The sequence below is a fragment of the Rhinopithecus roxellana genome, chromosome 1 (genome assembly GCF_007565055.1).
Source record: "Rhinopithecus roxellana isolate Shanxi Qingling chromosome 1, ASM756505v1, whole genome shotgun sequence".
NCBI lineage: Eukaryota > Metazoa > Chordata > Mammalia > Primates > Cercopithecidae > Rhinopithecus > Rhinopithecus roxellana.
In genome coordinates this window covers 73,806,111-73,816,227 of record NC_044549.1, presented here as the reverse complement: position 1 = coordinate 73,816,227, position 10,117 = coordinate 73,806,111, and the positions used below count along the sequence as shown (strand labels likewise).

The following is a 10,117-nucleotide window of genomic DNA, read 5'->3' as shown; positions in this document are numbered from 1 at the left end:
AATATTGATGCTGTGGTGTTGGTGAGGCAGGTTATGGTTTAATTCTTACCTGTGGATTAAAGAATGAAAAATGAACCCACATCCACGGCCTGACATCTGTGTAAATGGTACGTAGGGATGGAGGCCTGTCTGCCTGCCTTATGTTCTTGGGATAAAGTAAATATTGAAAGGCTTGACATCTTTCCTAAGCCTAACAAAGTTGGCACAGCTGGGGCCCAGATGCACCGCAGGGTGGGTGGAAGGTCTTGGGTGGGGGAGACAAGGCAGAAGTGCGTTGACGCCTTGGAGTTTAGGGACATTGGAAGAAATAGCGGGAAAAGGCTGCTTTTACCCAGAATTGTCCTTATGCACAATTGGAAAGTGGATGAAGTTGGAGTTTGAGCTGTCCCTTGTTGTGCTGGACCCCTGTTAACCTCAACAAGGATGGCATCATGTTCAAGAAGCCAAAGAGACATGGAGCCAGCAGATGAGACACAGGGTTTTATTAGTGGGAAACTTACATACAGGGACGGTCCAGCGGCGGCAGACTGGGCAGAAGAACCACAACCACTTGCAAAAAGCGTGCAGTTTATATAGCATTTTCAGTTAGCACCCTCTGCCTAACAACCTCCACCTAACAACCTTCAATTAACCCAAAACAAAGGGCCCGGATCTCCTGTACAGCTTACATTCCACAGGATGGATCCAAGGGCTTCAAATGTGCCTCACAGACAAGGAACAAATCTCCCAGATGGCCACTCCTGAATTCCTTAGCTGGGAACTCCAGACACACATTCAGGTGCCATACAGGGTCATTTTCAGGGTAGACTTAAGCAAGTTATTGCCATCGGGTGTATCTGCCATACATCCCTCCACCCATCCCCTTTCTGGCCATTCTACCAGCTCACTCCTCATTCTATATTCCACTCCCACCCTTCTCAGTATTTACAGTCTCTCTTAATACAACCATGAGGGAAGTCTGGAAGTATCCCTTGAATCTAAAAATGCAGATGCCCCACACCTCATCTGTTTCCATCTTGGCATCATCCTACCTGCACCTTGGCAAGGAGATTTGGTCTCATGTTTGTCACCACAAGCAGTTGAAACAACTGAATGTCTGGCAACAGATGAAATAAGGCATGGTAATTTTGTATTGGTTCTGAGATATCTTGTTTGTAAAATGGTACTAATATTGGCTGCTTATTTCATGGAGTTCCTTGAAGATTAAATTAGAACAGTTCTTGGCAAACAGCAGTCTATAAATTTTAGCTACCGGTATGATTATTCTACTTCTTGCTACTACATGGAATACTGTGCAGCTGTTTTTTAAAAAAAAAAAAAAGATCTATGTTCTTCTATAGTAACAATGATATTAAGGGCAAAAGAATGCAAATGAAAACAGTAAGCACAGTGTACCATTTTTATTTTTATTCAAAACAGCACCAATTGCCTGCCAAGAACACACTTGCCCAGCTTATCTCATTTTTACCATCCTCTCAGACATTCAAGAGGAACTTGAAAATAAAAAATGTACAGGAATAGCATTTATATGTTTAAAAAATTCTTCACAAAACAAAATTGTACAGTCTTGGGATATACATATGTATATAAAAACATAGAAAACTCTCAGCAAAAATGCAGATCAAACTCCTAAAGAAGTAAAGTGAGATCAGGCATGGTGGCTCACGCCTGTAATCCCAGCACTTTGGGAGGCCGAGGCAGGCAAATCCCTTGAGGTCAGGGGTTTGAGACCAGCCTGACCAACATAGTGAAACCCTGTCTCTACTAAAAATATAAAACTTAGCTGGGCATGGTGGCGTGCACCCATAGTCCCAGCTACATGGGAGGCTGAGGCAGGAGAATTGCTTGAACCCAGGAGACAGAGGTTACAGTGAGCTGAGATGGCACCACTACACTCCAGCCTGGGCAACAAAGCAAGGCTCCATCTCAAAAAAAAAAAAAAAAAAAAAAAAAGAATGAAATTTGGGGCTTTTTGTATTTTTTTAATCGCTTAAAAAATTGAAGAGGTGTGGGTTGGGGTTAGAGGAAGGAATGATTTTTTCAGTCTCATTCTTAATGGTTTTTGTTTTGTATAGGAATATATACTCATATACCTGTTACTTGTGCCATCAAAAAATACTTTAAAGGAGAAGGAGCAACCCATGCTGAGGTGTTCACTTTTAACCAAGTCAGGTGTTTGTTCTTGAGTAGGCATGACCTGAATCTTACAATCTCAGAAGAGGAGGGCCCCACAGCGACCTTCTAGAACAGGTGTGTGATCTACACATGAGGGAACCGAGGCAACTAGCTTAAGGTCACATAGCAGAGGCAGTAGGAAGGGAAGAGGGGACTGAAGGAACAGGTGGCCAGCATTGGGGTGGGGAGGAGTAGTTGGATAAAAACTAGCTAATGTTGCAGAGCAGCTAAGGTTAAGGGGGCCTGGAGGCTGGAAGAAAGGAAGATGAACTAGAAGGATGTTAAAAGGTTTTGTAGCTGAAGCACACAAAAGTAAAAATGTAGCATGCAAGTTTCTCAGACTTTTCTCTTCCCACTGCTTACTGAGCTGAGCGGCTTCTGGGTTTGCCTGCTCGCCGTCTAGGACCTTTGGTGGTGTTAATGCTGGGAACAGCAGAAAGATAATTTTAAAAATCCAGAAAAGCTTGAAATCTTTACATTAGAAAAGACCAAGACTCTCATGAAAGAAAATACCAGATCCAAAATGTCAAAAAATATCCAGAAAAATCTTGAAATCCTACATTAGAAAAGACCAAGACCCTCATGAAAGAAAACACCAGATCCAAAATGTCAAGGGTCAGGAGTCAAGAAAGAACCATGCTAGAGGGAGTCTGGAAAGCATGGAGGTTTTAGGGAGATTCAGCAAGAGTTGGCTGCACTCCAGAGACAATGGGATAAAAGGTGGAAAAGAGAACTTTATAACATTTCTGTGAGTTAAAAATGTAATCCCCTTTGCTCATTGTTTCTCGAGACTTCAGTAAAAATTTAAATTGTTCTTCGATATTTTCTGGATGTCAGACTTCATGCTGTATTGAACGGGACAGTAGACCAAGTTCCTAATGATGGCACTAAAAATTACCACTGCTGATGGAACTGGAAGGAGATAAACAACACTCTGAAATGCCAAGTTAGTATTAGGAGTATTAGAAACAGACCCTCTCTCCAAATTGTATTTCCCAACCATCTTCACTCCTTGCTCTCATCCCTTTGTTTCTCAGGCAAATATAAAAATGACATGGTGGTCATATAAAGTGCACAAAAATTGAAACCACTTTTTTTCCAATGTGATTTTTAGAAAGGATTTCAAAACAGCACCATTTGCCTACCAGGAACACGCTTACCAACTTTTGATTCTCATCCCCATAAGCCTCTGAGACTTTCAGTGAAACTAGAAAATGGAAATATGTAAAAACAGCACATGTCAAATCATCGCAACTTGGAAGAATAAAATATTCTGTCTCTCTCTCTCTCTCTCTCTCACACACACACACACACACACACACACACAAACATGAGGAAGGGGGAAAAAAACCAACACATGTCCTCCATTTGTGCTGGCAGAGTACCAGGTGGGAGTGCTTAGGGACTTACTAAATTTGGTGCCCTGTTGAAAGCATAAGGTTTTTCTACTTTGTTATAAGCAGCCACTGCAGAGTGTTGGTTTATCCGCCCGTGGTGACCTCAGCCTGGTGAATGGGGTTTATGTACTGCATTTTCCAAACAGATCAGAATATGCATTGATATTTATGTGCCAAAAATTACCTGGGTGGCACCTTCCTATAAGAATGGAAATGATTCTCCTGAATCCCGCACACGTTGAACGAAGAATAAACAACCTTATTGAAAGAGTCTACATGACCTGGAATGCTAAAAGCCTTTGGTTTGCTTGCTGTAGTGCAAAAATATGAGAAATATTTAATGTTTAAAAATACACAATGGTATCATAATTTTGCTGCAGGTTCAAAGGCAGCACAATATAACTTAGTGTATTTAAAATGTAATGTCATTGTATATTTTCAAAATGCAAACAGCAGAGTTTGATAAATAGCTAGAGAGCACCAGACCATATCTTATCCTTATAAAAGTGTCTCCTATGAATGCTCACTGTATCTGTCAGAACATTCTTAATATGCTCCATAGCTGAATGTGCAGACAGCAACTCTATAGAAATGTATACAGCTACTTGGTGTGCGGTCTATGTCGATTCCAAGTGAAGCTTATATAAACTTCAGATGCCCAGCCTTTTGCTTTTGGAAATACATCTAAATGTTTATAATTTTCTAGATCTCTTCTATACCCAGGGTTTTAAAAATTTTATTTTTGACACAATATTCCTGTTTTTTAAATAATCAAACCAAGTTATTTATAATATATCTTGATCTGTTTTAATCCGTGTTTGATGTTTAATTGTGTATTTAAAACTATATGAGTTTTATATCATAAAATTGATATATGGTCATTATAAAATAGAATTTGTGTAGTGTATGTTTAATTCAACCATAAGTAACAAAGACATAAATATGGGGATTTATCGGCTCTTGTAAAGCCTGGAACCAGGAACCAGGCAGCAGAGCAGCACTATCTAATAGAACTTTCTGTGATGATGGAAATGTTCTATTATTTGTCTTGTCCAGTTTAGTAGCCACTAGTCACAGGTAGCCATTGAGTACTTTAAGTGTGGCTTAGTAGGGTAGAAGAATTAAACTTTTTATTTTATGTTATTTTAATAAATTTAAAATATTCATATGTGGCTACTGCTACCATCACAGCAAACGGCAAAAGTGGTAGCAGGTTGGTATGAAGGAGACTCATGGTCCTTCATCCTAGTGTTCTCCTGTCCATGGCTTCCGCCCTCCAGATCTCCTCATGGTCCAAGATGGCTGCCAGGACCATACCACAATTCCACATTCCAAGCAGCAGAAAGCAACACAGGCAAAAGGGCGAGTCCCTTCCCTTTCTAGAAGGCCTTTTTAGCTGTCATGTACAACACTTCTACTTGCCTAGGACTTAGTCTTATGACTACATCAAGCCATAAGAAGTCTGGAAAATATTTGGGGTTTGTTTTCTATGTGTTTTTGTTGTTGTTGTTGTTGTTGTTCTGTTTTGGTTTGATTTTGTTGTTTTTTGACTGAAGAAGGGATTCGAGGGCAGGTAGTTCACAGTCCCTGCCACAAAAAGTTGCACAGTTCATCATTCCCTCCCATTCCTGCAATCCCCAACCCAAACCCCTTACTAGTCCTCAGAGATAACTGCCATTAATAACATTGGTCGTAACCATCTGGCAAATTCATTTGGACACAAACGTATACTGTTTTTACATTATGCATTATTTACAACATATCTTGGATGGCTTTCGATGATAGTGTATATAGATCTACATAGTTCTACTTCATTCAGTAGACCATAAATTCCACGAGGGCAAGAACTGGGCCTGCTGTATTTGTCTTTGTGCCCTACATATAGTAGACATTGAAAGAAATCAGCACCACTGTGTCTCAATTTATGGATGTACCATAATTTATTTAATCCATTCTTTTATCCTAACTCTCCAAATAACAAACTCTCCCGAGAAAAAACAACTTTGCTTTATTCTCAGAGAACTCTGCAGCATTAACTAAATTAGCTATGCCCCTGACAATCTAATTTTCTAATTGTCTTTCCAATCAACTGCAAAAATTGATTGTCTCCACTCTTTTGTGATTTGATTCCGTTGCTATAACAACTCAAAAATATGTATCCATGTATCTGTTACTCCAGCCATGAAGATATGTGTGGATTTAGAGGCAGCACCAGCTAAGGAAAGAATCAAACTGGTTAAAAATTCTCTTAAGAAAGGAAATAAATCACTTCTTTGTGTTTTCCAGACATCCCCTAGTACAGATATATTCTACAACTGGAGAAAAATGGTTATGATTAAGGCTTAGAAGTGGAGTGCAGTGAAGGAACTTTAGGGAAAGCTGACAACCACCCCCTCTGCTGATCCCTGTGGAATTTTGCAAGGATAATGAGTAAAAAGTATACCTGAAGAAACAGAGAGACAGTTTGTCAAACAGGAAAGAAGCAAGAACCCCTGACTTCATTTCTTATCATTCAAAGGGTGACAGTGTCCCTTGCATCGTATCCAGCATCATGGTGTGAATTCAATGAAATCATCAATGTTCTCACCTATCATATGTTGCCTGGCACATAGCAGCACTCACACAATCAGAGCTGTATATGTGGAAAATATTCACATGTTTCACACATCCTGGAATGGGTCCTAAGAATCACTGAGTCCATTTAGGGAGAGAGAATTTTCTTTTTTTTCCCCTTTTTGAGACAGAGTCTCACTCTGTCACCCAGGATGGCGTGCAGTGGCGCGATTATCGGCTCACTGCAACCTCCACCTTAGGGAAAGAGATCTTTACAACAGTCTCTACCATACTGAGTAACTGAGACTGTTAAGGCCTGCAATGCAGCATATTTTCATTTCTCTCTAAAGGCATCCTTACTGATATATAGTCCATACCTATTTGGGTATCCCCTTTACTAATTAAGGCATTCTTGATACCTAGAGGACATAAAGACCAGCACAATATACAGGATAGCGGCAATCCACCAGGCCAGAAAGAAGTTCCACATTACAGACACCAGGAAATGTTTCTAAACCAGAGATCTCTCTCAGTCATCTGCACCAGAAATCCTTAGAGCTGCTAGTTAAAATGTAAATTCCTGGGGCCCAATTAAACATGCAGAATCAGCATTCATAGGGGTGAGGTCTACAGGCCTCCAATTTAACAAGGTCATTTTTGTGCATAGAAAAATTTAAAAATCATTGTCCAAGAGGGACTTAAATTGAATAACTAAATTGAATAACTGGATGCTTTTTATAACCCATCTTGTTGAAGTGACAGAGTTGACACACTAGAATACAAAGAGGAGTAACACAGATACCCTCTCCTCAAGAGCACAGTGTCATGAGCACAGAATAGAGATGAGTAGGAGGAGAAACAGCAGAAAGGAAGGAGGGATTAACTCTTTAAGACATTGCTAGGGAAAGCTTTAAAGAACAGGTGATATCTGAGCTAGGCTTTGAAGGCTGAACAAGAGTTCACCAAGTTGCCGAGCTGGCACAATACATATTTTAGGGCAATACTTCTCAGACGTTACTGCATATAGGAATTGCCTGGGGAGCCTGTTAAAATGCAAGCTCTATTTCAATCAGTCTGGGGTAAAGCTCCCAGATGGTGCTGATGTTCCAGGGACCACATTTTGAGTAGCAAAGCTCTAGAGAAAGAAATGGCATAGTCATAATGAATCAGACAAGTGTGTATTAGTATGTTCTCATGCTACTAATAAACACATACCCAAGACTGGGTGATTTTTAAAGGAAAGCGGTTTAATGGACTCACAGTTCCACATGGCTGGGGAGGCCTCACAATCATGGCAGGAGGCAAAGGAGGAGCAAAGTCAAGTCTTATATGGTGACAGGCAAGAGAGCATAGGCAGGGGAACTCCCCTTTATAAAACCATCAGATCTCATGAGACTTATTCACTGTCTTGAGAACAGCACGGGAAAGACCTGTCCCCGTGATTCAATTATCTCCCACCAGGTCCCTCCCATGACACGTGGGAATTGTGGGAGCTACCATTCAAGATGAGCTTTGGATGGGGACACAGCCAAACCATACCAGTTTCTATTCTTCTGATAGTGAGGCAGGAATTACATCGTTTGTTGCGACATTTTTGACTTCTCTAATGGAGAACTAACTGACCTCTTCCCTTCTACTCAGGAATATCATTAACCATCATTAAATACACCCCTTAGGCATCTCACCCTAGACCCTGCTACATGGAATTACCTAAGGAAAAAGCAACTCCATTTAAAACCAATATCAGCAATTCTAAGCATTCAGTAAACTGGCCAGTACACTTTAGTGGTTATTGTTTTACATCTATTTTCCTATATCTTTTACTCTTCTGTCCTTCACCTCAGCCACAGATTTACTTCCTTTTTTTTTTTTTTTTTTTTTTTTTTTTTGTATCCTCAAATTAAGGAACAACAGAACATTCTTTCTCCAATACAAATTCTCAGTGCTCCCCAGGTCTCACCTGTATGCCACACCTCGGGGAAGCTGCCAGAGATTGACTCTCTCTTTGACTTTGCTATGTTCTCAGAAATTCCCCCTGCAATTACAGCTCTAAGCTTAACCTTTCTCCTGATCTCTAGACTGTCCTGCCAACAGAAGATACAGTGAAATGGTATGGAACATACACAGTGGAACAGAGGATACTGATGGAACAGTGTTTGTAAGCACAAAGTTTGGAAGTACACAATCCTAGATAAAATCCTGGCTCTGGAATTAACTGCGTGACCTTTGGCAAATTACCTCACCTCTTTGAGCCTCGGTGTCTTCCCATATAAAATGAGAATAATAAAAGCCCTTATCTCATAGTATTTCTGAAAGAGTTAAAAAAGCAAACCTAAGTGAAGGCCCCAGTACCTGGGTTGTCAGAGTTACTTTTTTAAAAAGTTGTAGCTATCATCATAATCCGACTCACTCTCCCTACTGTATAACCTCCACCGTCACCTCCATTTCAGTTCCAATCCCTGTACTGACTCAGATGCCCAGTTCACATACCCGAACACCCTACATCCATTCACCTTCACAGTGCCTTCTATTACCCATAGGTACTACCCTGTTTTTTTTTTGTTTTGTTTTGTTTTTTTTTTTTTGTCTGAAGCCATTTTTCTGCTTGTGTATTTCTTCTAAAAGACTCAATCTTGTTTGCAAAGAAGGACAAATATACCCACATAAGCCACGTTTGCTATCTCACCATGTTTTGTTATAAGCCTTATAGACAATCACAACAGGCGAGGGAAAAGGCAGCCTGGGAGAAAATGTTCCTCGATGCACTTGCCAAGCCAAGGTGTGGCCATGACAACCTGTGTACACACGTGGATACCACTGAGATTTTTCTGTTTAGGATTTGGCTTGCGTAACTACTGATCATATCTAATCTGTCTCATATACTTGAAGTAATTAGCTAACTACTGTTCTGTGTCCTGCAGTGCACTTGCATATTGCCACAATGACAGGCATTCCAACCTTTTGAAAGTTTGCCACTTGTATCAAGATGGACTGAGGACACTTAAGCTGAATCTTGAAACACTTAAATAGTTAACCAATTTATTGTGAAATCAGTTCGCCCTTCCACACTTAACTCTGTAAGTGTCTCAATTCATCATATCTGGAGATTGAATGTAGCACATGTGTTGGAAAGGAGAATTTTTTCTTTGTGTAGCATGTTGTCTTTTCTCCTGGAATAGGACAATGGGTAAGTAATGGATTATCAGGAGAAGAGAGAAAACTGACTTCCAATTAGTTTTCTTCCTCCTAGTGATTTAGGAGAGGTGAACTTTACTTCCTAAGCTGGTATTTTTCAAACTTTCAAAGATTCATTCCAAAAAATGTTCCTGTGTGCCTCCTATGCATGTGAATAGCATACGCTAGGGATACACTGATCCCAGCGCACCTCCAGGATTTCTCTGTACAAAGGTCCATGGGCAACATCTAACTAGAACTGAGAGAGCCATGGCACCTTCCACAAAGCCTCATGTGTACAGCAAGGGTGTGCACCAAAGGGTGCTGTTTCTCCTTTAGTTACTTATTTGAGGCAATTTGGGGTGAAGGTCCTGATCAGCATCATTTCAAATCCATTTTCCTACTCTGAGCCTTAGAAGAGGGGCTGAAGCTACTCCTTGGCTCTGCTACTAATTGTTAAACGAAACAAACATGATGCCTCCCATCACGGGGCTTATAGTCTAGTGAGGAGAGAAACAGACAATGAATGAGGAAGCAAACAAAAAATTGAATAAAGATGGTGAGAAGTGTTATGAAGGAGATGAATAAGGTAGTGTGATAGAGAATAATGAGGAAGACCAGGGCAGGTGACATGTAATGAGAATTTTGAAAATGAAGCATCAGGCATACAAAGAACAGAGGAACAGGTCTGTGAGCATGTAGAAGGCACATGAGCCTAGAGGTGAGAGCAGAGTTGAGCCTGCAGTGTGGGAAGCCAGGGATAAGTAGCACTAGATGAGGTGGGAGAAGAGGACAGAGCCACATCCCACAAACTCCAT

General features: G+C 40.6%; 1 long non-coding RNA gene across 1 annotated transcript; it reads left to right on the top strand.

The window, feature by feature from the left end:
- The first annotated feature begins 668 nt into the window (after positions 1-668).
- On the top strand, positions 669-8,431 carry LOC115896345. Its single transcript, XR_004056230.1, has 3 exons — positions 669-778; positions 5,859-6,009; positions 8,204-8,431. It is a non-coding gene; the product is annotated as an uncharacterized LOC115896345 (long non-coding RNA).
- The last annotated feature ends 1,686 nt before the right edge of the window (positions 8,432-10,117 follow it).